The 27440-nt window shown below is 41.1% G+C and overlaps 1 pseudogene; it reads right to left on the reverse strand.

Moving 5' to 3' along the window:
* Positions 1-21389, reverse strand: part of LOC132020306 (pyridine nucleotide-disulfide oxidoreductase domain-containing protein 1-like) — a 29593-nt pseudogene extending 8204 nt beyond the window's left edge.
* Positions 21390-27440: the final 6051 nt, after the last annotated feature.

Here is a 27440-nt window from a genome sequence, read left to right on the forward strand (position 1 = left end):
GTCCTGGGATCAAGCCCCACATCGGGTTCTCTGCTCAGCAGGGAGCCTGCTTCCCCTTGTCTCCCTCTCTGCCTGCCTCTCTGCCTACTTGTGATCTCTATCAAATAAATAAAAAAAAAATCTTTAAAAAAAAAAGTCTCCTCAGGGGCACCTAAGTGGTTCAGTGGGTTAAAGCCTCAGCCTTCAGCTCAGGTCATGATCCCAGGGTCCTGGGATCAAGCCCCACATCGGGTTCTCTGCTCAGCAGGGAGCCTGGTTCCCTTCCTTTCTCTCTGCCTACTTGTGATCTCTGTCTGTCAAATAAATAAATACAATCCTTTAAAAAAAAGTATCTTAAAAATAGATAAATAAATAAATAAAATAGAAGCCTCCTGAGGGTAGGTCCATGCCGAATTACTGTTATATCTGGAACCTCAGTAAAGTGCCAAGTACATAAGAGATAATGTTTACTGAACCAAACTAAAGTACTCAGGTTAAAAATACTATTAATCTTTGGATCTGAAGATGCAGGAAGAAATTATTTTGTATAATTTCTATCACAAAAATTAGATATGCCATGAAGCCAGCTCCCCTCCAAACTACCCAAGGCTGTAAAGAAATTATACACAGTGATGAGGACTTCATATATGTTTCTTATAGTATTTAAATATCACAGCCTTTTAACTATTTAAAAACAAATATCTAATAAATAGAATGAGTAAAAGCAAGTCATGTTTTCTAATTATGGTGTTAAATATGTATTTTATTTAGAATTCATCTAATAACCTTTGACATATTATAATGCATGTGAAGTGACCTTTGAGAAAAGATTAATTTAAAACAGGACGGTTATATTCACTCTGGTCCAGGTCTGGAAATCCCTCTGCCTGGGGCACTAAAAAGAAGGGCACAAATCAGTTTTAGATGAATGAAATATTCACTCACTTAACTTTGGTAAGGAATTGGGCCAAGCACCATTGGTCCTCTCTGTCTTAGCACTTTGAATTTTAAGTAAAGTGACCTCGCTGTTGTTTAACTTATTTGTGACCAGTCTTTAATGAATGGTTTAAGAATTTAAAATTGCTTTTTAGATTTAACTAGTATATGAGCACATAGCTCTTTTGTACCTTTAGGATTCAAGCCTTCATGTCAATCATGTCTCAAGGTACTGCCCATATTGCCAGCACCAGCTTTGGTTTGTGTTTCCTTTTTCCTTCCTGAAGAGATAAATTCAATTCTAAATTCAAATGATCTAAAAACTGCCAGGCAGAGAGTACTTGTGTTCTCAAGGTTTTAGGCAATGTTATGATTCTCATATGTTTATACAGCAAGACTACACTAAGTTATGTGTTTTGATCATCTTATTCATTACTCTAACATTTTGTGATATAGAGTTATAAAATGGATCTTTCAATCAAGTGTTAAATGCATATACAATATGTTTTTGAATGCTACATACATGGTTAATCTGAAAGGCACAATCTATCCAATAAAGGGTTGATATCCAAAATATATACTCATAAACTCGGTAACCAAAAAACCAACCAAACAACAACAACAACAAAACACAAAACACCAACCAAAATAAAAATTGGCAGAGGACCTGCCTGATATTTTCCCAAAGACATATAGCTGGTAACAGACATATGAAAAGATGCTTAACATCAATAATCCTCAGAGAAGTGCAAATCAAAACCACAATGAGGTATTACCTTAACACCAGTGAGAATGTCTAGAATCAAAAACAAGAAATAACAGTGTTGGTAAGAGTGTGGAGAAATAAGATCCCTTGTGCACTGTTGGTAAAAATATAAATTGGTACAGCCACTGTGAAAAACAGTATGGAGATTCTTCAAAAAATTATTAGAATTACCATATTACCAATGAATGACTCCACTAAGGAGTATTTTACCCAAAGGGGGAAAAAACAAACAAACAAACCTGTAGGAGGAGGGGCAAGATGGTGGAGAAGTAGGAGACCCTGTTTCAACTGGTCCCCTAAAGTGAGCTAAATATCTACCAGAACACTCTGAACACTCATGAAATCAGCCTGAGATGTAAGATTATACACATCTGGATTTCTACAGGGGTGAAGACATCAGTGGAGAGGTAACATGGAGTGGGAATGCTCAGACTGATAATCTGAGGATTAACAGAAGGGGAAGGAAGCCATCAGAAGCGACCCATTAGAAAGTAATATCCCAATATGAAAGTGCCCCGTGATTAGGGACCAGCATTAACTTGGAAACTAGTTAAAAGCACTCAAACAGAGCAAAAGATGTTTAGGGGCAAGTGGAGGAACTGGGTAGTCACGGGCATGGGCCCCAGCTCACAGACCCAGGACGGTCTCTAGCCACCTCTCACCAAAATGACAAGGAGGAGAAACACCCAATAGAGGAAAAATTCAGAGACTGTGCCCTCTTCCAGAGAACTATTGGATATAGATATAAACAGTGTGTCAGAAAGGGAATTCAGGGTAATGATTATCCAGGCAATGGCTAGGTTGGAGAAGACAATTAGTGGCAACATAGAAATTCGAAGGGTGAAAGTGAGGGCTGATCTGTCAGAAAGATAAAAATGGTATCAGTGAGGTCCAATCTAATCCAAATACTCTGACAGCTAGGGTAACCAAGGCAGAAGACTGAATTAGTGGTCTAGAAGATAAACTGACAGAAAAGGAGGATTGGCAGGAGGCCTGGAACAAACAGCTTAGAAGCCATGAAAACAAAATTAGGGAAATAAATGACACCATGAAACAGTCAAACATCAGAGATATTGGGATCCCCAAGGGAGTGGAGAAAGAGAGAATACTAGAAAATATAGCTGAGTCAATTCTGGATGAAAATTTCCCTAGTCTGGGGAATAGTGTTTGTGTCCTAGAGGCAGAAAGTACACCCTCTAAGGTCAACTAATCTAGAAAGACCTCCAGACACTTAATTCTGAAATTCATGAATCATAACTTTAGATAAGAGGTCCCAAGAGCAGCTATGGGGAAGAGATTCCTTAGGTATAGAGGATGGACCATGAGAATAATGTCAGACCTGTCCACAGAAAACTGGCAAGCCATTCAGAGCACTAAATGAGAAGAACATGCAGTCAAGAATACTTTATCCAACAAGGCTGACATTCAAAATGGATGGAGAGACAAAAACCTTCCAAGACCGGCAAGGTTTAAAAGAGTATGTGACTACCAAGCTGACACTATAAAAAATACTAACGGGGGTTCTATAAAAGAAAAAGAACCCAAGAGTGATACAGAACAGAAATTTACAGAGACAATCTATAGAAACAAGGACTTCACAGGTAACATGATGTCAATAAAAACTTATCTTTCAATAATCACTCTCAACGTGAATGGCCAAAATGCTCCCAAAAAACAGCAAGGGTTGCAGACTGGATAAAATGACAGGACCCATCCATATGCTGTTTACAAGAGACACATTTGGAACCTAAAGATACATCCAGACTGTAAGTGAAGGGATGGAGAACCATCTTTCATGCCATCAGGCCTCAAAAGAAAGCTGGGGTAGCGATTCTCATATCAGATAAATTAGATTTTAAGCTAAAGACTGTAGTCAGAGATACAGAAGGACACTACATCATTCTTAAAGGGTCTATCCATCAAGAAGATCTAACAACTGTAAATATTTAAGCCTCCAATATGGAACCAGCCAACTACATAAGCCAACTGTCAATCAAAATAAAGAGTCATACTGATATGAATACATTAATTGTAGGGGATCTTAATGCACCACTCGCAGCAACAGACAGATCATCTAAGAAGAAAATCTATAAAGAAAAAAGAGCTTTGAAAGACACATTGGACCAGATGGACCTCATAGATATATAAAGAACACTCCACCCTAAAACAACAGAATACTCATTCTTCTTGAGCGCACATGGAACTTTCTTCAGAATAGACCACATATTGGGTCACAAATCAGGGCTCAACTGATACCAAAAGAGTGAGATTATTCCCTGAATATTCTCAGACCACAATGCTTTGAAACTGGAACTCAACCCCAAGAAAAATTTTGGAAGGAATACAAACTCTTGGAAGCTAAAGATCATCCTGCTCAAGAATGTTTGGATCAACCAGAAATCAAAGAAAAACTTAAACAATTCATGAAAACCAATGAGAATGAAGACGCATTGGTGCAAAACTTATGGGATATGGCAAAGGTGGTGCTAAGGGGGAAATAAAAGCTTCACTCAAAAAAATTGAAAAATCCAGAATATACCAACTCTCTTTACACCTTAAAGAATGGGAGAATCAACAACAAATTAAGTCAACTCCATGCACAGGAAGGGAAATAATTAAGATTAGAGCAGAGATCAATGATTTAGAAACTAGAGATATAGTAGAGTGCATCAACAAAACTAGGAGCTGATTGAAAGAATTGATAAAATCAATAAATCAATTTATTTGAAAGAATTAATAAGATCAATAAATCATTATCCAAACTAAGCCAAAAGAAAGAGAAAGGATCTGAATTAATAAAATTATGAATGAAAGGGGAGAGATCATGACTAGCATAAAGGAAATAGAAACAATCATCAGAAATTATTACCAACAGCTATATACCAATAAGTTAAGCAACCTAGAAGAAAGGTCTTGCCGGTCTTTCCAATACTGAAACAAGAAGAAATTGACAAGCTAAATACACCAATATCTAGTAACGAGACTGAAGTAGTGATCAAAAACCTCCCAAAAAACAAGAGCCCAGGACCTGATGGATTCCCTGGGGAATTCTACCAAACATTCAAAGAAATAATACCTATTCTCCTGAAGCTGTTTCAAAAAATAGAAACAGAAGGAAAACTTCCAGTCTCTTTCTATGAAGTGAGCAGGCAAACCAGGCAAAGACCCCATCAAAAGGGAGAATTTCAGACGAATATTTCTGATGAATATGGATGCCAAGATTCTCAACAAGATCCTAGCTAATAGGATCCAACAGTACATTAAAAAGATTATCCACCATGACCAGGTGGGATTTAACCCTGGGATTCAAGGGTGGTTCAACATTCATAAGTCAATCAGTGTGATAGAACAAATCAATAACAGAAGAGAGAAGAACCACATGGTCCTTTCAATTAATGCAAAAAAAGCATTTAACAAAATACGGCATCTATTCCTGATTTAAACTCTTCAAAGTATATGGGTAGAGGGAACATTCCTCAAACTCATAAAATTTATCTATGAAAAACTCACAGTGAGTATCATTCTCAATAGGAAAAAGTGACAGCCTTCCCACTGAGATCAGGACAAGGATGCCCACTCTCACTACTGTTGTTCAACATAGTACTAGAAGTCCTAGCAACAGCAACCAGACAAGAAAAAGAAATAAAAGTTATTCAAGTTAGCAAAGAAGTCAAACTCTCTTTGTTCGCATATGACATGATACTTTATATGGAAAACCTAAAAGACTTCACCCCCAAACTACTAGAACTCATAAAACAATTCAATAATGTGGCAGGATACAAAATCAATGCAAAGAAATCAGTTGCTTTCTTATACACTAATAATGAAAATACAGAAAGGGAAATTAGAAAATTGATTCCATTTACAATAGCACTAAAAACCATAAGATACCTTGGAATAAACCTAACCAAAGAGGTAAAGGATCTGTACTTGAGGAACTACAGAACACTCATGAAAGAACTGAAGAAGACACAAAAAGATGGAAAGACATTGCATGCCAATGGATTAGAAGAATAAACATTGTTAAAATGTGTATGCTTCCCAGAGAAATCTATACTTTCAATACCATCTTGATCAAAATATCAGAAGCATTTTTCAAAGTGCTGGAAAAAACAATCCTAAAATTTGTACAGAACCAGAAAAGACCCTGAATTGCTAAGGAAATGTTGAAAAAGAAAAAAAACAAAATGGGGGGCATCACGTTGTCTGATTTCAAGCTTCATTACAAAGCTGTGATCACCAAGTCAGCATGGTACTGGCACAAAAACAAACACATAGACCAATGGAACAGAGTACAGAGCTCAGGTATGGACCCTCAACTCTATGGTCAAATCATCTTTGATAAAGCAGAAAAAAATATCCAGTGGAAAAACAATAGTCTCTTCAATAAATGGTGCTGAGAGAATTGGACAGCTATATACAGAAGAATGAAACTCGACCATTCTCTTATACCTTACACAAAGATGAACTCAAAATGGATAAAAGACCTCAATGTGAGGCAGGAATCCATTAAAATCCTAGAAGAGAACATAGGCAGTAACCTCTTTGATATCAGCCACAGCAACTTCTTTCAAGACATGCCTCAAGAGGAAAAGGAAACAAAAGCAAAAATGAAGTTTTGGGACTTCATTAAGATCAAAAGCTTCTGCACAGCCAAGGAAAGAGTCAACAAAACTAAGAGGCAACCCATGGAATGTGAGAAGATATTTGCAAATGATGGTACAGACAAAGGGCTGATATCCAAGATCTATAAAGGACTCCTCAAACTCAACACACACAAAACAGATAATCATGTGAAAAACTGGGCAGAAGACATGAACAGACACTTCTCCAAAGAAAACATACAAATGGCTAATGGACACATGAAAAAATGTTCATCATTAGCCATCAGGGAGATTCAAATCAAACCCACATTGAGATACCACCTTATGTGAGTTCAAAGGGCCCAAATTAACAAGATAGTAAGCAACACGTGTTGGAGGGGATGTGGAGAAAGGGGGAACCTTCTTACATTGTTGGTGGGAATGCAAGTTGGTGTAGCCACTTTGGAAAAGTGGAGATTCCTTAAGAAATTAAAAATAGAGCTACCTTATGACCCTGCAATTGTACTATTGGGTATTTACCCCCAAAATACAGATGTAGTGAAAAGAAGGGTCCTCAGTACCCCAGTGTTCACAGCAGCAATGTCCACAATAACCAAACTGTGGAAAGAGCCAAGATGCCCTTCAACAGATGAATGGATAAAGAAGATATGGTCCATATATACAATGGAATATATTACCTCTATCAGAAAAGATGAATACCCAACTTTAACATCAACACAGATGGGACAGGAGAAGATTACAGTGAGTGAAATAAGTCAAGCAGAGAGAGTCAATTATCATACGGTTTCACTTACTTGTGGAACATAAGGAATAACATGGAGGATATTAGGAGAAGGAAAGGAAAAGTGAATTGGGGGGAAACAGAAGAGGAGATGAACCATGAGAGACTGCAGACTCTGAGAAACGAACTGAGGGTTTTAGAAGGGAGAGGGTTGGGGAATGGGTGAGTATTAAGGAGGGCACGTATTGCATGGAGCACTGGATGTTGTATGTAAACAATGAATCTTGGAAAACTGCATCAAACACTAATGATGTATTTTATGGTGACAAACATAGCACAATTAAAAAATGATAATCACAGCTAAAGGTTGCTAAATGTAATATAGTCAGGTATAATTATATACTAGTGCTTTTGTAGCATTTTATCTATCTATTGATAACATTTTTTTATGTAAATGAAGGAATTGTAGCTAAAAGAAATTAAGAAATGTATATAAAGTTTTGAAAAAAAGCCTGGATCCTAACAAAAATCAGCCTGATTCAAAACCTCATGCTTCCCACTACTCCAGCAGCCTTCCTGTGGTAGCTTCCAATGTCCTGTTGGTTTGTTTCTCTTCACCACGACAGCAGAACATCCTTGAAATGTTTAATTTTACTTTTCTATTATGGATGTTGAACACACTTAGACACCATCTCCTGGGTATAGATAGACACTAATTATAAACTCAGACTCAAAGAAAGCTCCAGAAGCTGACTTTGAATGTGAAAGTACTCAAATATTTTGGTTCTGTTTCAGAGCCTCTTTCCAGGGCTAGTTCAGTAGGTGGTGAGCTCTGGACAAAAAGGTTCCCAAGGATCCGATAGTGTCTGAGGAAGCCAGAGGAAGCTTCAGAGAAACAAATAGCTTCCATTGTCTTGCTTTTTCCCCTATTTTCTCTTGTCAGCCATCTGTACCCTACTGACACAAGCAACATTTATGATCTTTATAACCTGTGTGTGTGTTTGTGTGTGTGTGTGTGTGTGTGTGTGTGTTTCTCTGGTTCTAGCATTTACTAACCCCAGCTCTAAGGAAATTCATTCTAAAGTATTCAAAATTTCTTTTGCAGAAATCCTTAGTGGAGGCAGTTTCTAAAGTCCAGATTCTGGTGCAGTGTATTTCATAAAGGAAGTGTGTTCATGGGGAAGGAGAAGGCTAAATGGTAAAACTTGGAGAAGAAAAGAACTTGGATAAGAAAATCCGGCTCCTGCTTTTAATAACATGGAAGCCCTGGATATTTTGAACTTTAGTAAACTTCTAATTATCCATGGGAGTGGAATGGACATGGTGGATTTTGCCTCCTGGTCTTCTCTGCTGAACTTCTCCAGAAGGTTCTCTCTATATCCTCCCTCCCTCCTGCTGCTAAAGAGACTCCCTGGATTCTAGTTGTAACCATATATCTGGCCTCTGGGACCTTCAAAAGTAGTTGCCAGAGCAGGGGGTTGTGAGAACAACTTCCCTTTAGATTGCCTGAGTTAATGTTATTTTTTTTTCAAGATTTTATTTATTTATTTGAGAGAGAGAATGATAGTGAGAAAACATGAGCAGATGGGGAAAGGAAGCAGGAAGCCTGACATGGGGCTCAATCCCAGGACCTCAGGATCGTGACCTGAGCCAAAGGGACTCCAGGATCATGACCTGAGCCAAATGCAGATGCTTAACCAAATGAGTCACCCAAACGCCCCTTGAGTTAATGTTCTTAGAACATTAATTCTCTCTGTGTCCTTGAGAGAAGCTGGGGGAGCTAGTCTTCTCCGGGCACCAAGAAAGCCTGGGGAAAGAGGCAGGGTCCAGCTTGACATGCTAAATCTTATGTCTTCACACTTGGCTGATTGCTTCATCACTGGTCCCTTAAAACCTAGGTTTCAGCATATATACTGATCTCAAGGTTATAATTCTCTGCCTCAGTTTCTCCTTTTGTGGATTCATATGTGTATTTGTGGGGGCCCTTTAGTGAGGAGCTCCTTGTAGTCATGGATGATGACTGCTCAGAAGGTGTCTACACTGTTGACCCCAAATTAACGGATAATCACTAATAGGTTATTCGCTGATACTGTTTGTGGTGCTTCTTCAGCTCTCCATGCAGACCCAGTCCCAGACTTCCACCTCTCCTCCCTCTTCTCCATGCCATCCCTAACCAGTCTGTCCCAGCTCCTTCTCCCGAGCTTGTTGGCCTCCCTTTTCTGCCTGCCTCAGTTTCTCTTTCTTCTTGGCCCCCACTCCCCTGCACTGGGCATGTCAGGCTGCACGAACCCTCAGAAGTGAGGGCTGAGCTCAGGCCTCTTTGCATGGCAGCATTGTCGGTGGGGAGGGGAGGCAGTGTTCATATCCAGGCAGGGCCTCTGGGACCCCCAGGTGGGTACTGGGAGGCAGCCCCGCCCTCTCCGCTTTCTGGGTCCATCCAGCAGCAGCTGCAGCAGCTCCTGAGAGGAGCCCAGGCTCAGCAGGAACCAGGTGAGAGGGAAGAGGCCCTTGGAGCAAATATGCAGCCCCATCCCTGCCTAGCTCCCCCCTTCCGCAGCACCTCTGCCCCCTTCTCTCTCTGTCTGCTCCTGCCCCTCCTCCCTGCAGCCCGGTCTGCTTCCTTCCACCTTGGCCTCCTTCACCTTCATCTCTGTCAGCACATCTGTCCGTCTGTGGGCCTTCTGTGTCTCTGACACAGATTCTGTGGTCTGAGATGTCCCAGGACTGGGTCTGCCCTCAATTCTCCCTTCTGGCTGCCCCCCTCCTTGTGACCCTTTCTCAGTGCCAGAGGGTCTCTCTTCCCATCACAAGTGTCTGAGTCTCACCCTGTGAGCCTGCCAGTGTCTCCCCCGTATCTCCTCCTATCTGTCTGCTGTGCTCTAGGGCTTGTGCCCTGCACCTCCTGGACTGTGCGCACACACAGTAGCTCACGGGGTCCTCCTGCTTGTGGTGCCGTGGGCACACTGGACACGGTATGGCATGGCACAGCAGGGCTCCTAGTCCCAGTGCCACAGCTCCTGTGGTTTCCGATGGGAGACATCATGGAAGGCCTTGCTGCATCTCTCACAGGTATGCACACGTGGAGAGCCTCTTGCTCTTTGTCTTCTTCTCCCAGGCAGTTGTGACCTGGGCCATAGCCAGCACTAAGGTTGTGGCTACAAAGTCACCAGCGGTGGTTGCAGCGATGGTGGCTGCAGAGACAGGACTCAGCTTAGATAGCAGTGGAGGACACTGGTAGGGACAGCAGGAGGCATTTCAGAGCTGCTGTGTCCACTGTGGAGGTGGCTGGGCTGGGGGCGCAGCAGGAAGGGCAGCAGAGGTGGCAGTGGACTCCTGGGCAGCAGGGAAAATGAGGAGCAAGTGGATCTGGAGGGGACAGGCCTTGGCACGTGGCTCCAGGCACTGGCACTGCCTGGAATAGACTCTGGGAACACCCCTGGGAGGCAAAGAAGGGGTTCTGGAACTCAGCCCAGAATTACCGGGGTTCTAGGCCTGACACTGAAGTTGCTAGAAGGAGTTTAGGAGGCTGCCCACTCCTTGGGGTAGGTAGAGTGGGCAGTAGCGTGCAAGGGAACACTGGGAACAGGGACTGCATTACAGTGGGACATCTGAGGCTCAGCGGGGGCAGGAGGCATGTGACCTGTACTGCCAAGGCTCAAGGCACAACTGCTGAACTGCTGGGCTGGGCCATGCCTCATGCAAGGCACTAGGGCCTCCAGGCTGCCAGCCCACAGCAGATGGCCAGTGGGAGATATAGAGAGAAGGGCCTGGGCCAGCTCTTTTCATTACCTGGTGACTGGGGGCCCTGACCTTTCCCCCCCCCCCCCATCCTCCCGCCCTCTACCGAACTGACAGAAGGCACAGGGAGAAAGGAGAAGGGATTTCTCTGGGGACCAGATGTACGGATAGACAGACCCTCCTCCTGTAGGTTCCCTTCTTGCCCTCAAGCAGGTGCACATCTGGGGAAATCCCAGCGGAGGCAGGGGACACAGCCTAGAACTGTTGGAACAGACACAGATCAAATACCCAGATGCCCCTCCCCTACTGTTCTGTCATGACAGCCAGCCTTCCAGTCCTGCCTGTCTCCTTTGCCTCTTAGAATTCTGGTTCTGTGGTCTTGGCTGCACCACTCATCCCCTACCCCGCATAACACCTGGAACACAGAAGGTGCTCAGTTAGTGCCCTTGGTCCATGCCTCCAGGTGATGTGTTAGTGCAGGGTCAGTGTTATTTGTAGGTTTTCTTCAGCTGGAGGTTGTTGCTGAGATCAGGAACATTCTTTCTGCTCCAAGTTCAATGCTCTGGTTTAGTATGGTTAGTAAAGACTCTGGTCCTTTAGGGACCTGTTGCTATCCATCTTTCCCATCCCTCCACCTTAACCTCAGTCTTTGAGGTACATAATTTAGGGTTTAGAGGCATGTCAGCATTATCAAGTAGAGGCAGTGGTGCTCCCTTCTCCTCGAGACCCATGGTTTGTGGACCCATCACTTGTGCAGTCAGCCCTAGGTCTTTAAGTAGGCCTACCTTCTCCAGCTCTGAGAAGTCCTGCTTCTGTTTGAATATTAATGTTCTTGGAAGGAGGACACACTTTCCTTTGGTCATTGTTTCAGGGTCTTGGAAGTGCTATGTTAGGATTGTCTAGGGCAGGAAGCTCTGTAAGCAAGGACTGTGTCTTTTTCTATACTTCCTCCAGCACAAGGCTCAATGCACATTCAGTCAGAATGTGCTGTGAACACTGAGTGACTGTCTCAGGAAATCCCTTGGGGGAAAGCTTAAGATAGTTCCCTTTTAGTTTTACTCCTGGAGTGATTGGAAATGTGGCTGAGGAGCCAGGATGGATGGTGGTGGTAGAGGAATCTGTAGGAGATTCTGGGAGAGGCAGCTGGGTGGGGGGAAGTGCTTCTGTGCTTGATTATGGGACTGCTGAGTGGGCTCTTTAGCTGGATCTGGGATTGGCCTCCAAATCACTACAGGCTGGGCTCCACCAGGTACTCACACTTTTCTCTTGCCAGCTAGACTCCTCCATACCCCGATCCCTATAGAACTTTTTTACTTCTAAGTTCACATCTCGATGCCAACAAAGTCTCCGGCAAAGCCCCATTTAAGCCCTCAGTCCACCACCTCACCCATGCAGGGCCCCACTGGTCTTCCATTGTCAACCTTTTTCCTTGCTCCAGGATTCCAGCTAAACCACCTCCTTCCTACTTTCACATGCTTCCCAGTCCCCTTCTGCACTTTGGCCCCAACTCCCTGAGGCCCAGCCTTGTTAGTGCTCACACTCCTGAGGCCCCTCCTCCATGAGGACCTTGCCTCCCCAGGGCCTCAATTTCCTGAGGGCACACTTTAAGATCTACTCCAAGTCCTAACTCTGCTTGGCTGAGCTCCTTCCATGTCCCTGGTTTCGTCTTGTACTTTCTTCCTAAGTATTTCTCCTCTGAGGCAGAAAAAAAGTCCATGGTAAGTTATTTCTCCTGTTTATAGCGTTGTCAGAAAAACTGAGGCAGAACCAGGACAGAAGATGGCTGGGCTTGGAATACCACTGGCTATAGAAGCCATGTGGGGTTGGAGCAGAGGATATTTCATGGACCCAGAGCTAGAGTTTGGTTTGGGGGTGTAGACCAGTACCTTGAGAGTTTGGAAAGGGCAAGTAGTTTTGTTGGGTCAGAAGGTTTTGGAAGCCTACACTACTCTGGATCAGAAAGGTTCTCAGCTCTCATGAGCAAAATATGAATCAGGGGAGGTTATTTTTGGTGCTTCTCCTCCAGTGTCCTTCCCACTTGTTTCCCCTGCCCTCTTTAGATGCCTTTCCTTTCTGGCCTAGTACAGAGCTTGCCTCATTCATCTTTCTCCCTTCCACACAGCCTCGCATACAGTATGCTTACACACGTTCTTTGAATGGATGAAGAACTTTCCATCTAGCTCTGCTGCCTCCTTCATGCTTTGCCTCATTTCTCAATGAAGAGTCTGAAAGTCACTGTGGGAGGACTTTGGTGTGCACTTTGCAGAATAGCAGGTCCAGTGTGATAAGGGGTTCCCCATCACCAGAGAGGATTTGGGGTCTTCTTCCTCCAGGCTCAGGAAGCTTGATATCTATTTTATAACTACTAAATGTATCTCCCTGCCTTTCTTACCTAATTTAAAAAAGCTATGGTGGGGATGGATTATAGGCCAGGTCAGGCTGTAGGAGGAAAGATTACCAAGGTCTCCTGGGGTGTGGCTCCCTGGTGATCATTAAAAGAGTGAGTCACTGAGAGGCAGTTTGCTGCTATCATAAAACATATTTGCAACTCTTTAATTTTGAAGGCCCTTTGAACCTTAAACTGTTCACCCTTCCAGCCTCCCTACAGCCAAGTACGTCGTGGATTACACCCCCAACACCAGAAGTCCAGACAACACTTTTCCATGCATGACACCCAGTTTTTGGATTGTATGTGGCAAATATTGATTTCTTTCTCTTGTCCTCTAACAGTTCTTGGGCTACTTCTCTCTATTATCATTAATTCGTGATATGTGCTTCCAGAAGGCAGATTCATCTTAACCTTAGTTAAAGCAAAATAATGTAAAAGGCTAATTTCTTCACCAATTATATTCCAGATTGATAAATATGATTTTTTGATGATATTCATTTGGTTTATCCTTGTCCCTTTTTTTCTTCGATTATCACAGAAATCACAAAGCAGAGTGGTGATGAGAAAGAACTAGGAAGAGGGATACACAGTGTCCCTTAAAAAGTGGTGTCAGGGGTGCCTGGGTTGCTCAGTGGGTTAAAAAAGTGGTGTCAGAGGCTGGTTGTTGTAGATTATGTTGTCTGAGCTTGGGTGAGGCAGGTGGGTCTTGGTGGAGAAGATCTATAGCTGGAGAAGAGCTCGGACTTTGAGGCATGATACAACTTTCATATGACTCAAAGGATCTGGTGTCTTTTTGAAACAAAACAAAACAAAAAAAAACAAAGCAAATCAATTAACTTTTCAAGGAAGATGGTGGCAATGTGGAGCAGCCACCTAGGGCTATTCGAGGAACCAAGCCAAACCTGGTGAGATAGGTTGAAGAGAGACAGCTAAGTACATACAAAGGAGAATAGAAAGATACATTTAAAGATATGAAGGAAGATAACCAGAGGGATAGTTGGCCTTTCCTAAGCCACACTGTGTGCAGTGTATTACTGAGAGTGTGTACTGGGAGGAAGTACATGGAAGGAGGAGCAATGGGCTCTGACCACTCACAACTGTTAGTCTAAAAGTGAAAACAGAGTATGGTGATGGATGGGACCACTGGGCGGATTTCTAGGTTCTGCGCTTACAAGGAAAGGAAGGATTTGGTGTGGCGTGGTTGGGTGGGGTGGAGGGCGGGGAAGGGGTGGACTGAAGGGGTGTAGTAAGTCTCCTTGGAAAAATGGCTATGGAGCACTACTGACATACATTATAGGTGTAGTTTGGAAAATGAGGTAGACAGACAAATCGACGTCCTTCTACTGCTTTCTTCCAAGGACTTTTTTTTTTTTTAATTAACATACAATGTATTGTTAGCCCCAGGTTTATACACCTCACAGCACTTGCCATAGCACATACCTTAACCAATGTCCATAACCCCATCACCCTCTCCCTCCCCTCCCCTCCACAACCCTCAGTTTGTTTTGTGAGATTAAGAGTCTCTTATGGTTTGTCTCCCTCCCGGTCCCATCTTGTTTCATTTATTCTTTTCCCACCCCCCAAACCCACCACGTTGCATTTACACTTCCTCATATCAGGGAGATCATATGATAATTGTCTTTCTCCAATTGACTTATTTTGCTAAGCATAATACCCTCTAGTTCCATCCACATCATTGCAAATGACAAGATTTTATTTCTTTTGATGGCTCCATAGTATTCTATTGTATATATATATCACATCTTATTTATCCATTCATATGTTGATGGACATCTAGGCTCTTTCAATTGTTTGGTTATTGTAGACATTGCTGCTATAAACTTTCGGGTGCGTGTGCCCCTTTGGATCACTACATTTGTAACTTTAGGGTAAATACCCACTAGTGCAAATCCTGGATCATAGGGTAGCTCTATTTTCAACTTTTTGAGAAACCTCCATGCTGTTCTCCAGGGTGGTTGCACCAGCTTGCATTCCCACCAACAGCATAGGAGGGTTCTCCTTTCTCCTCATTTTCTCCAGCATCTGTCATTTCCTTACTTGTAAATTCTAGCCATTCTGACTGGTATGTGGTATCTCATTGTGGTTTTGATTTGTATTTCCCTGATGCTAAGTGATGTGGAGCACTTTTTCATGTGTCTGTTGGCCATATGGATGTCTTCTTTGCAGAAATGTCTGTTCATGTTCTCTGCTCATTTCTTGACTGGATCATTTATTACGTGGGTGTTGAGTTTGATAAGTTCTTTATAGATTTTGGATACTAGCCTTTTATATGTGGTTTGCAAATATCTTCTCCCCTTCTGTCAGTTGTCTTTTGGTTTTGTTAACTGTTTCCTTTGCTGTGCAAAAGCTTTTGATCTAGATGAACTCCTGATTGTTCATTTTTGCCCTTGCTTCCCTTGCCTTTGGTGATGTTCCTAGGAAGAAGTTGCTGAGGCTGAGGTCGAAAAGGTTGTTGCCTGTGTTCTCCTCAAGGATTTTGATGGATTCCTTTCTCACATTGAGGTCCTTCATCCATTTTGAATCTATTTACATGTGTGGTATAAGGAAATGAACCAGTTTCATTCTTCTGCATGTGGTTGTCCAATTTTTCCAACACCATTTATTGAAGAGGCTGTCTTTTTTTCCATTGGACATTCTTTCCTGCTTTGTTGAAGATTAGTTGACCATAGCATTGAGGATCTATTTCTGGGCTCTCTACTCTGTTCCATTGTCTATGTGTCTGTTTTTGTGCCAGTACCATACTGTCTTGATGATGACAGCTTTGTAATAGAGCTTGAAGTTGGAATTGTGATGCCACCAACTTTGGCTTTCTTTTTCAATATTTTTCTGGCTATTTGGGTTTTTTTCTGGTTCCATAAAAGTTTTAGGATTATTTGTTCCATTTTTTTGAAAATAAAATGGATGGGATTTTGATAGAGATTGCATTAAATGTGTATATTGCTTTAGGTAGCGTAGACATTTTCAAGATATTTGTTCTTCCAATCCATGAGCATGGAACAATTTTCCATTTCTTTGTCTTCCTCAATTTCTTTCATGAGTACTTTATAGTTTTCTGAATATAGATTCTTTTCCTCTTTGGTTAGGTTTATTCCTAGGTATCTGATGGTTTTGGGTGCAATTGTAAATGGGATTGACTCCTTAATTTCTCTTTCTTCTGTCTTGTTGTTGGTGGAAAGAAATGCAACTGATTTCTCTGCATTGATTTATATCCTGACACTTTACTGAATTCCTGTACTAGTTCTAGCAGATTTGGAGTGGAGTCCTTTGGGTTTTCCACATGGAGTATCATATCATCTGCAAAGAGTGATAGTTTGACTTCTTCTTTGCCAATTTGGATGCCTTTAATTTCTTTTTGTTGTCTGATTGCTGAGGCTAGGGCTTCTAGTACACATCCCTGCTGTGTTCCTGACCTTAGCGGAAAAGCTCTCAGTTTTTCTCCATTGAGAATGATATTCAAGGTGGGTTTTTCATAGATGACTTTGATGAAATTGAGGTATGTTCTCTCTATTCCTACACTCTGAAGAGTTTTGATCAGGAAGGGATTTACTTTGTCAAATGCTTTTTCAGCATCTATTGAGAGTATCATATGGTTCTTGTTCTTTCTTTTATTAATGTATTGTATCACATTGATTGATTTGTGGATGTCAAAACCAACCTTGCAACCCTGGAATAAATCCCACTTGGTCGTGGTGAATAATGCCTTTAATGTACTGTTGGATCCTATTGGCTAATATTTTGGTGAGAATTTTTGCATCTGTGTTCATCAAGGATATTGGTCTGTAATTCTTTTTTGATGGGAATCTTGTCTGGTTTTGGGGTCAAGGTAATGCTGGCCTTATAATGAGTTTGGAAGTTTTCCTTCCATTTATATTTTTGGAGCAGTTTTAGGAGACTAGGTATTAATTCTTCTTTAAATGTTGGGTAGAATTCCCCTGGGAAGCCATCTGGTCCTGGGCTCTTGTTCGTTGGGAGATTTTTGATGACTGTTTCAATCTCCTTACTGGTTATGGGTCTGTTCAGGTTTTCTATTTCTTCCTGGTTCAGTTGTTATAGTTTACTTGTTTCTAGGAATGCATCCATTTCTTCCTGATTGTCAAATTTGCTGGCATATAGTTGCTCATAATATGTTTTATAATTTTTTGTATTTCTTGGGGTGCCTGGGTGGCTCAGTGGGTTAAAGCCTCTGGCTTTGGCTCAGGTCACGATCCCAGGGTCCTGGGATCAAGCCCTGCATCGGGTTCTCTGTTCAGCAGGGAGCCTGCTTCCTCCTCTCTCTCTGTGCCTGTCTCTCTGCCTACTTGTCATCTCTGTCTGTCAAATAAATAAATAAAATATTTTTAAAAAATTGTTTGTATTTCTTTGGTGTTGATTGTGATCTCTCCTCTTTCATTCATGATTTTATTTATTTGGATCCTTTCTCTTTTCTTTTTGATAAGTCTGGCCAGGGGGTTAGCAATCTTATTACTTCTTTCAAAGAACCAGCTCCTAGTTTCATTGATTTGTTTTACTGGTTTTTTTTTTTTTTTTTTTTTTTGCTTGTTTGTTTCTATTTCATTGATTTCTGCTCTGATCTTTATGAGTTCTCTTTTCCTGCTGGGTTTAGGCTTTCTTTGTTGTTCTTTCTCCAGCTTCTTTGGTGTAGGGTTAGGTTGTGTATTTGAGACCTTTCCTGTTTCTTGAGAAAGGCTTGTATTGCTATATATTTTCCTCTCAGGACTGTCTTTGCTGTGTCCCACAGATTTTGAACCACTGTATTTTCATTATCATTTGTTTCCTTGAATTGTTTCAATTCTTCTTTAATTTCCTGGTTGACCCATTCATTCTTTAGAAAGATGCTCTTTAGTCTCCATGCATTTGGGTTCTTTCCAAATTTCCTCTTGTGATTGAGTTCTAGCTTCAGAGCATTGTGGTCTGAAAATATGCAGGGGATGATCCCAATCTTTTGATACCAGTTGAGACCTGATTTATGACCCAGGATATAATCTATTCTGGAGTATGTTCCATGTGCACTAGAGAAGAATGTGTATTCTGTTGCTTGGGATGGAATGTTCTGAATATATCTGTGATGTCCATCTGGTCCAGTGTGTCGTTTAAGGCCTTTATTTCCTTGTTGATCTTTTGCTTGGATGATCTGTCCATTTCAGTGAGGGGGGGGGTGTTAAAGTCCCCTACTATTATTGTATTATTGTAGATGTGTTTCTTTGGTTTTGTTATTAATTGGTTCATATAGTTGGCTGCTCCCACATTAGGGACATAGATATTTAAAACTTTTAGGTCTTCTTGTTGCACAGACCCTTTGAGTATGATATAGTGTCCTTCCTTACCTCTTATTATAGTATTCGGCATAAAATCTAATTGATTTGATATAAGTATTGCCACCCCAGTTTTCTTTGGATGTCCATTAGCATGGTAAATTGTTTTTCATCCCCTCACTTTAAATCTGAAAGTGTCTTTGGGTCTAAAATGAGTTTCTACTAGACAGAATATTGGTGGGTTTTGTTTTTTATCCATTCTGATATGCTGTGTCTTTTTATTGGGGCATTTAGCCCATTTACATTCAAGGCAACTATTGAGAGATATAAATTTAGTGCCATTGTATTGTCTGTAAGGTGACTATTACTGTATATTGTCTCTCTTCCTTTCTGGTGTACTACTTTTAGGCTCTCCCTTTGCTTAGAGGACCCCTTTCAATATTTCCTGTAAAGCTGGTTTAGTGTTTACAAATTCTTTTAGTTTTTGTTTGTCCTGGAATCTTTTTATCTCTCCTTCTATTTTCTTTTTATTTTATTTATTTATTAATTTATTTAAAGATTTTATTCATTTATTTGACAGAGAGAGATCACAAGCAGGCAGAGAGGCAGGCAGAGAGAGAGGAGGAAGCAGGCTCCCTGCTGAGCAGAGAGCCCGATGTGGGGCTCGATCCCAGGACTCTGAGATCATGACCTGAGCTGAAGGCAGCGGCTTAACCCACTGAGCCACCCAGGCACCCCTCTCCTTCTATTTTCAATGATAGCCTAGCTGGATATAGTATTCTTGGCTGCATGTTTTTCTCATTTAGTGCTCTGAATGTATCACGCCAGTTCTTTCTGGCATGCCAGGTGTCTGTGGATAAGTCTGCTGCCAATCTACTATTTTTACCATTTCATGTTACAGACTTCTTGTCCCAGATGGCTTTCAGGATTTTCTCTTTGTCTTTAAGACTTGTAAATTTTACTATTAGATAACAGGGTGTGGACCTATTCTTAGTGATTTTGAGGGGAGTCCTCTGTGCCTTCTGGATTTTGTTGCTTGTTCCCTTTGCCATATTAGGGAAATTCTCTCCAATAATTCTCTCCAATATACCTTCTGCTCCCCTCTTTCTTCTTCTTCTGGAATCCCAATTAGTCTAACATTGTTTCATCTTATGGTATCACTTATCTCCCGAATTCTCCCCCACAATCCAGTAGTTGTTTGTCTCTCTTTAGCTCAGCTTCTTTATTCTCTGTCACTTGGTCTTCTATATCACAAATTCTCTCTTCTGTCTCATTTATCCTAGTAGTAAGAGCCTCCATTTTTTATTGTACCTCATTAATAGATTTTTTGATTTCAACTTAGTTATATTTTTGTTCTTTTATTTCTCCAGAAAGGGATTTTATTTCTCCAGATAGGGAGAAATAAATATCTTCCATGTCTTTTTCGAGCATGGCTAGCACTCTACATCTGACATAATACCAATGTCCATATTGATTAGGTCCCTAGCCTTTGGTAGTGCCTCTTGTTTTTTTTTTTTTTTTTTTGTGTGTGTGTGTGTGTGTGTGTTGAGTTTTTCTGCCTTGTCATTTTATCCAGATAAGAATATATGAAGGAGGGAATAAAATACTAAAAGGGTGGCAAAGACCCCAGGGAAATGTGCATTAGCCAAATCAGAAGAGACCCCAAATTGTGGGGGGAATAAAGGGGGAAAAAATAAGTTCAAGGAAAAAAATATTTAAAAAAAAGAAAAAAATAAAGAAAAAATATAAAAAGGAAAATATATGTATTAGACTGGTGAATAGAACAGGGTCACCCACTTAGTTTTGGGAGTATTTTGGTCACTTAGAAGAACTACCTCCCAAAATTTCAAAGAATTAAAAAAATATATAAGGGTAAACATAACGCAGTGATGGAATATGACTCTAAAGATAAAAAATTTAAAAAAATTTCTACAAAAAGAGTTGATGAAATAAGTCGGTTGGGAGAATAAAGAAAAAGAAAGTGGAGAGAATTTTCTCAGGCTGGAGACTAGAACAAAGCCCTGTGCTAGATTTAGGATATATTTTGATCTATTAGAAGAAGTTGTATCCCAAATTTTTTAGAAGAAAGAACCCTATGTGCATACAAAAAATAAAGTTAGATACAATGAAGTATAAAATATGACTATAGTAATGAAGTTTCAAAAAGATATTTTTTAAATGAAAGGTATTGTTAAGATAAACTAGTTAAAAAATGTTGAAAGAGAAAAGAATAAAAGTTAAAAAAATTAGCATAAGAAACAAATTTTAAAAAATTAATTAATTTTGCAAAACTAAAGAATCATGGGGAGAAAGTTGAATTCCAGGTTTTGCTTCTTCCTCCTCTGGAATTCCACTGTTCTCCTTGGTAAGTGAACTTGGTCTTGGTTGGATTTCTTACTGATCTTCTGGGGGAGGGGCCTGTTGCATTGATTCTCAAGTGTCTTTGCCTGAGGTGGAATATCCTTGCCCTTACCAGGGGCCAGGCTAAGTAATCCGCTCTGGTTTGCTCTTGGGAGCCCAAGGACCACCCTGCACAACACAGTTGAAGGAAATATAAATTATCAAGAATTACCACCCTCTTACCCTGCCATGCAGATGGTCCTCCTCTGCTCAATGTCATGGATGCACTTCAGAAGACTGTATGACATTAATTTTTGAAGTGACCCAACTCAGAGGGGTCTGTGATTCACAAATCTTGAGAACCACTGTGGTGTCTTTGTTGAGTGGTAGGTGGCTGCAGATGGTTCTCAGAGAGAAACATGGCAGAAGCATCCTTAGTGCCAACTACAAAAGCCTCCAAAGACAGTCAAAGGAGCTGGGAGAGAGAGGAATTGGGTTCAGTGGGAACTAGTAGCAGGGGTGCCCCATTTTTCCTGTTCTTCACTCTCTTTCTAACAGGTATTCTTTTTTTGTATTCTCCGTATCCTGGCAATTACAGGATTCCATTTCCATTTTCAATTTCAATCAGCTGAATGTCCGTCATTTACCAGGTTCTGTACCAGGTGCTCTAACAACATTATCTCCTGTAGTCTTGTGTTGAATCTGCAGTGCACAGAATGGAGTCAGTACCACCCTCAGTCATGGCATGTTTGCACCATCGCTTCCTGTCAGGCCCCTTTTCTTTCTTTTTTTAATTTTTATTTTATTTTTTATTATGCCCAGTTAGTTCCCTTTCAATGCATTTTATTACCCTGTTTCATCCTATCTCTATTCACATTTCCCCTCCTCACTAGAGGCCCTTTCTTTAGTTATTTAACAAATGCTGTTCCAGTCCACATTCTCTGTTTGTTTCAGATACATTCATCCATTCAACCACTACAGTGTCCATTCTGAATTCCACTAAGGTTGTGCTTCAGATGGCCTCGGTGACACTGCCACCAGCATTGTGTATTAATTTGTATCTTCTTATGGAATTCTCATGTTGATCCAGTGAGGGAGGTTAAGTAAGGTTCCTAGTGGGTGAGTCATGGAGATATTGGGAAATTACCTATGTTCATGTCATCATGAGGAAGGGCCAGGGCTCACATCCAGCATTTCTGACCATGTGTTCATTGTTATTCTCTCTATGGTACTCAGCAATGCTTGTTCCAGATGAGGCATCTGTAGACAAGTTGCTGTTGTTGTTGTTGTTGTTGTTATTATTGTATGGAGCCTTTTAGTTCTAGATGCCTGATTCAATTCAGTGAGCTTAGGACCCCCACGTGTCAGCACCAGCATGGATGAAGGTGTCTAATTAGAGTCCTTAGCATTTCAAGGTAAATCATATGGAATAAGACTGTTTTCATTGTCTCATGAGGGAGAACTAAGAAGCTCAAGTTTTTGTGGATGATATTGAGCCAGCACATTTATAAAGACTGGTTGATTTTCAGTGTTTGGTTATTTTGGATCAGATTTCAATATTAAGTACTTGGTAATGATATTAAGTCCGTATGGTTTGTTAGGCACTGAGCTACATACTTACAGGCATGATTTCACTTACTCCTCACAGCTGGCCTGTGAGGAACTTACTTTTACTCACATTTGAATGTTTAAGAAACTAAAGCCCTGAGAGGTAAACTAATTTAATCACAATCACTGGGTGTGAGACTGAGGTGTGATTTGAACCTGAACAGTTTACCTACAGAGCCTTAACCCTAACTACTGAACTACACTGCCTTCCCATGAAGGCAGATTTTAGAATCTCTTCCCCTTGAATTTGAGAACAATCTCTTGTCAGTTGGGTGATTTTGAGCAGTCATGGCAAGTACAGGCTTGTGGACAAGTATTTCCAGAGGAAGAGGATCTAAAGTTAGGAAATGTCCCCAGGTATCTATATTATGCCCCCCTCTGTCCCTCAAAGTGAGAACCTCTGACTTAGGATATCCTACCTAGATTATAGGGCCGGAGCATGATGCCTTCAAAACAGCAGGGATTCTCTAATGCAGTGTGGGTGGTTGGTGGCCCACAACCCCTGGGAGCCTAATATTTTTAAACAAGTGTCCTCAAAGGCTGATTCCTTATCACCTAGTGTGACTAATACCTGTATGATGAATGATGGGCAGTCAAGGTTTTATCTCAGTTGGTTTTCCTTTCACACTATTCATTTTGCTCTCCTTCCACAAGGAAGGTAATGCCACTTGTATCTCTACATGAGTCCGAGTTATAAGGATTGCTTGGCTACATAGTATGTATCTTAATGTTCAGTATATAAGAATTCTGGATTATGGCCTCTGTCAGTTTTCTCTTCCCAGCGTGGTCATTTCTTCAACAAATACTTACTGAGTATGTACCTCACAGTCTGATGGAGGAGACCAGCAGCTGACCTGGAATTTGGATACATTAGGATCAACGACACATGGGGGGAAGCCAGGTGCTAGGAGAGCACATAAGAAGGGCAACATAAAGATCAGGGGAGGCTTCCTGAGGAAGTAACTGCTGAGCTGTGAACTGAAAGAGAAGTGGGGGTTAGCTAATGAAGGGGCCAAGAAAGCAATAGAGGCAAGGAAACAGTGTGAGTGTCAAATTTCACAGCTGCAGCAGGAACTGGGCAGGGGATGCTGGAGGAATAAGCACAGATCATATTATGAACAAAGGAAAGAGTATGAAGGAAGGGGAGTGTGGAAGCATGGAAGGGTATGAAGCCTGGTGGTGGGTTGGGAAAACCTCGGATAGTGTAAAATGTTTCCATGAGTTAAGAATTGACACTCATTACCTATCTTCTGGGCTTGTTTATAAATCATAGCACTGGAACTGGTGAGTAGCAAATAACTAGTCTAGGTGGATTTGTAGACAGAAGTTCTGATCCATAACCCAAGGGTTATTTTTTCATCATCTATAGACTTTCCAATTTTGACTGATATTTCTGCCTTTAAAAACTTCTAAGAACATTTCCTAAAATTCTTGTAAGACTTAAGCAAGAGTAGGGTGGAGAGTACGGGCTGCATGATTTTGTTTACTCTGTTCTCCACTTCTCATTTCCCGGGCGTTGCTGTGAATTGTTCATCCAGAGCCTTGCTCCCCTTGTGGAGGGGCCATCTGAAGAGAAGAAGGGGAAGAGGAGTAAGAGGGAATTATACACAGGAGTCCTTCGTTAAGAAAACATTCAGACAGAGATTACTGCCTATGTTCTCCTCTAGGATTCTGATGGATTCCTGTCTCACATTGAGGTCTTTTATCCATTTTGAGTTTATCTTTGTGTATGGTGTAAGAGAATGGTCGAGTTTCATTCTTCTACATATAGCTGCCCAGTTTTCCCAGCACCATTTATTGAAGAGACTGTCTTTTTTCCACTGTATATTTTTTCCCGTTTTGTCAAAGATTATTTGACCATAGAGTTGAGGGTCCATATCTGGGCTCTCTACTCTGTTCCACTGGTCTATGTGTCTGTTTTTATGCTAGTACCATGCTGTCTTGGTGATCACAGCTTTATCGTAAAGCTTGAAATCAGGTAACGTGATGCCCCCATTTTATTTTTGTTTTTCAACATTTCCTTAGCGATTCGGTGTCTCTTCTGATTCCATACAAATTTTAGGATTATTTGCTCCAGCTTTTTGAAGAATACCGGTGGAATTTTGGTCGGAATAGCATTAAAAGTATACATTGCTCTAGGCAGTATAGACATTTTAACAATGTTTATTCTTCCGATCCAAGAGCATGGAATGGTCTTCCATCTTTTTGTGTCTTCTTCAATTTCTTTCATGAGTTTTCTGTAGTTCCTTGAGTACAGATCCTTTACCTCTTTGGTTAAGTTTATTCCCAGGTATCTTATGGTTCTTGGTGCTATAGTAAATGGAATAGATTCTCTAATTTCCCTTTCTGTGTTTTCATTATTAGTGTATAAGAAAGCCACTGATTTCTGTACATTGACTTTGTATCCAGCTATGTTGCTGAATTGTTGTATGAGTTCTAGTAGTTTGGGGGTGGGGTCTTTTGGGTTTTCCATATAAAGAATCATGTCATCTGCAAAGAGAGAGAGAGTTTGACTTCTTCATTCATCTCTTCGATATCAGCCACAGCAACTTCTTTCAAGATATGTCTCCAAAGGCAAAGGAAACAAAAGTGAAGATGAACTTTTGGGACTTCATCAAAATCAAAAGCTTCTGCACAGCAAAGGAAACAGTCAAGAAAACAAAGAGGCAACCCATGGCATGGGAGAAGATATTTGCAAATGACAGTACAGACAAAAGGTTGATATCTAGGATCTATAATGAACTCCTCAAACTCAACACACACAAAACAGACAATCATATCAAAAAATGGGCAGAAGATATGGACAGACACTTTTCCAATAAAGACATACAAATGGCTATCAGACACATGAAAAAATGTTCATCATCAGTAGCCATCAGGGAGATTCAAATTAAAACTACATTGAGATATCACCTTACAACAGTTAGAATGGCCAAAATTAACAAGACAGTAAACAACATGTGTTGGAGAGGATGTGGAGAAAGGGGAACCCTCTTCCACTGTTGGTGGGAATGCAAGTTGGTGCAGCCTCTTTGGAGAATAGTGTGGAGATTCCTCAAGAAATTAAAAATAGAACTTCCCTATGACCCTGCAATTGCAGTACTGGGTTTTTACCCCAAAGATACAGATGTAGTGAAAAGAAGGGCCATCTGTACCCCAATGTTTATAGCAGCGATGGCCACGGTCGCCAAACTGTGGAAAGAACCAAGATGCCCTTCAACAGATGAATGGATAAGGAAGATGTGGTCCATATACACTATGGAGTATTATGCCTCCATCAGAAAGGACGAATACCCAACTTTTGTAGCAACATGGATGGGACTGGAAGAGATTATGCTGAGTGAAGTAAGTCAAGCAGAGAGAGCCAATTATCATATGGTTTCACTTATTTGTGGAGCATAACAAATAGCATGGAGGACATGGGGAGTTAGAGAGGAGAAGGGAGTTGAGAGAAAGTGGAAGGGGAGGTGAATCATGAGAGACTATGGACTCTGAAAAACAATCAGAGGGTTTTGAAGGGGTGGGGGTGGGAGGTTGGGGTACCATGTGGTGGGTATTATAGAGGGCACGGATTGCATGGAGCACTGGGTGTGGTGCAAAAATAATGAATACTGTTATACTGAAAATAAAAAATAAATTAAAAGAAAAAGAAAACATTCAGACAGCAGTTTGAATGAATTAAACTAACTCCTTGTGAAAAATTCATAGGGAGTCACAAGTGAGTGAGCTTGTGAGTTTAATACAAGCTTACAAGCTTGTATTAATACAAGCTTAATATAAGCTCACAGAGCAAGGCAGGTTCTCCAGGCTCCTGGCACTGACACCTCAGATGGCACAGTGGGGTGTGTATAGACCACAGTGTAGACAATGAGGAGACTGTCTGCACAAATGGGTTCACCTCTCCTAGAACCCAGAGAAGGAGGAAACAAAAGGATTTTCTTGGTTGAGAGCAACTGAGCTAAGTGAAACATTTCTTTTCCCCCTACCTATCACACTGTCATATTGTGGAACTAAAAAAGGTAGTGAATTTTTGTCTGGTTGCTTTGGGTGAGGTTTACTGAATGTCAGAAATCACAACATAGCCTCTCTGACTCCTCTCCCTTCTCAGTCATGGATCATGGATTGGCTGCTGCCCCCATTTCCCCAATGTTCCCTTCCCAGATGGTCTGGTCCTCTCCTACTTGCATGTAGTTATGAAGGTCCTGTCTCTATCTCCCTTCTCTTCTCTGTGCAACGCTCCTTAGTGGGCCAAATGGGTAAAGGGAAGGGGTGGACTGTACATTCTTGGCCATCAGTATGGCTTAATAGATGATGTAGAATGAGGGAAAGGGGGCCAAAATGATTCTAACCTTGGGTAGCAGGTTTGGGGGCTGAGAGTTTTAAGACAGAGAGAACTAATATTTGTATTTAAACTCCGATGATATATAAAGAATGGGTCTGTAATTGCAAAGAGGCATCTAGTCCCTGAATTAATGTGTCATAACTCATGCTCAAGCAGTGGGCACACATCCTGCATGTTAAATCTTGCACAATACATCCATACCCTGCTTTGTCTTACCACCTAATTAACACAGGACGCTATGTGACTTGTGAACTCACATGGGATTATGTTAAGTGGACTGTAAAAAAGGAAATTGTTGGGATGCTTGGGTGGTTCAGCTGGTTGAGACTCCAACACTTGACACTAGCTCAGGTCTTGATCTCAGAGTTGTGAGTTCAGACCCCATGTAGGGTTCCATGCTGGGCATAGAGCCCACTGGAAAATAAATTAAAACAAAACAAAACAAAACAAAACAAAATGTTGGGAGGTATTTGGTACTTTTACTGGAAGGAAAGCAGGATTAATTTTTCTGTGGTGTCTTTTGGTGTCAGTTTCTGTGATACTTGGGCTGCAACAAGTTATATGCAACCTTTGATTCTCAGTTGATTGGTTGAACACCATTGTTCAGTAAATATTTATTGTTTCCATAGGCATTCTGGAAGGATAGCATGTACCAGAAGAATCTTGGAACACTGAAAAAATAAAATAAGATAAAGATTTTAAAAATCCAATAAAATTTTAAAAAGGAAAAAAAAAAAAAAGAAG

This window comes from Mustela nigripes, chromosome 6, assembly GCF_022355385.1.
Source record: "Mustela nigripes isolate SB6536 chromosome 6, MUSNIG.SB6536, whole genome shotgun sequence".
Lineage (NCBI taxonomy): Eukaryota > Metazoa > Chordata > Mammalia > Carnivora > Mustelidae > Mustela > Mustela nigripes.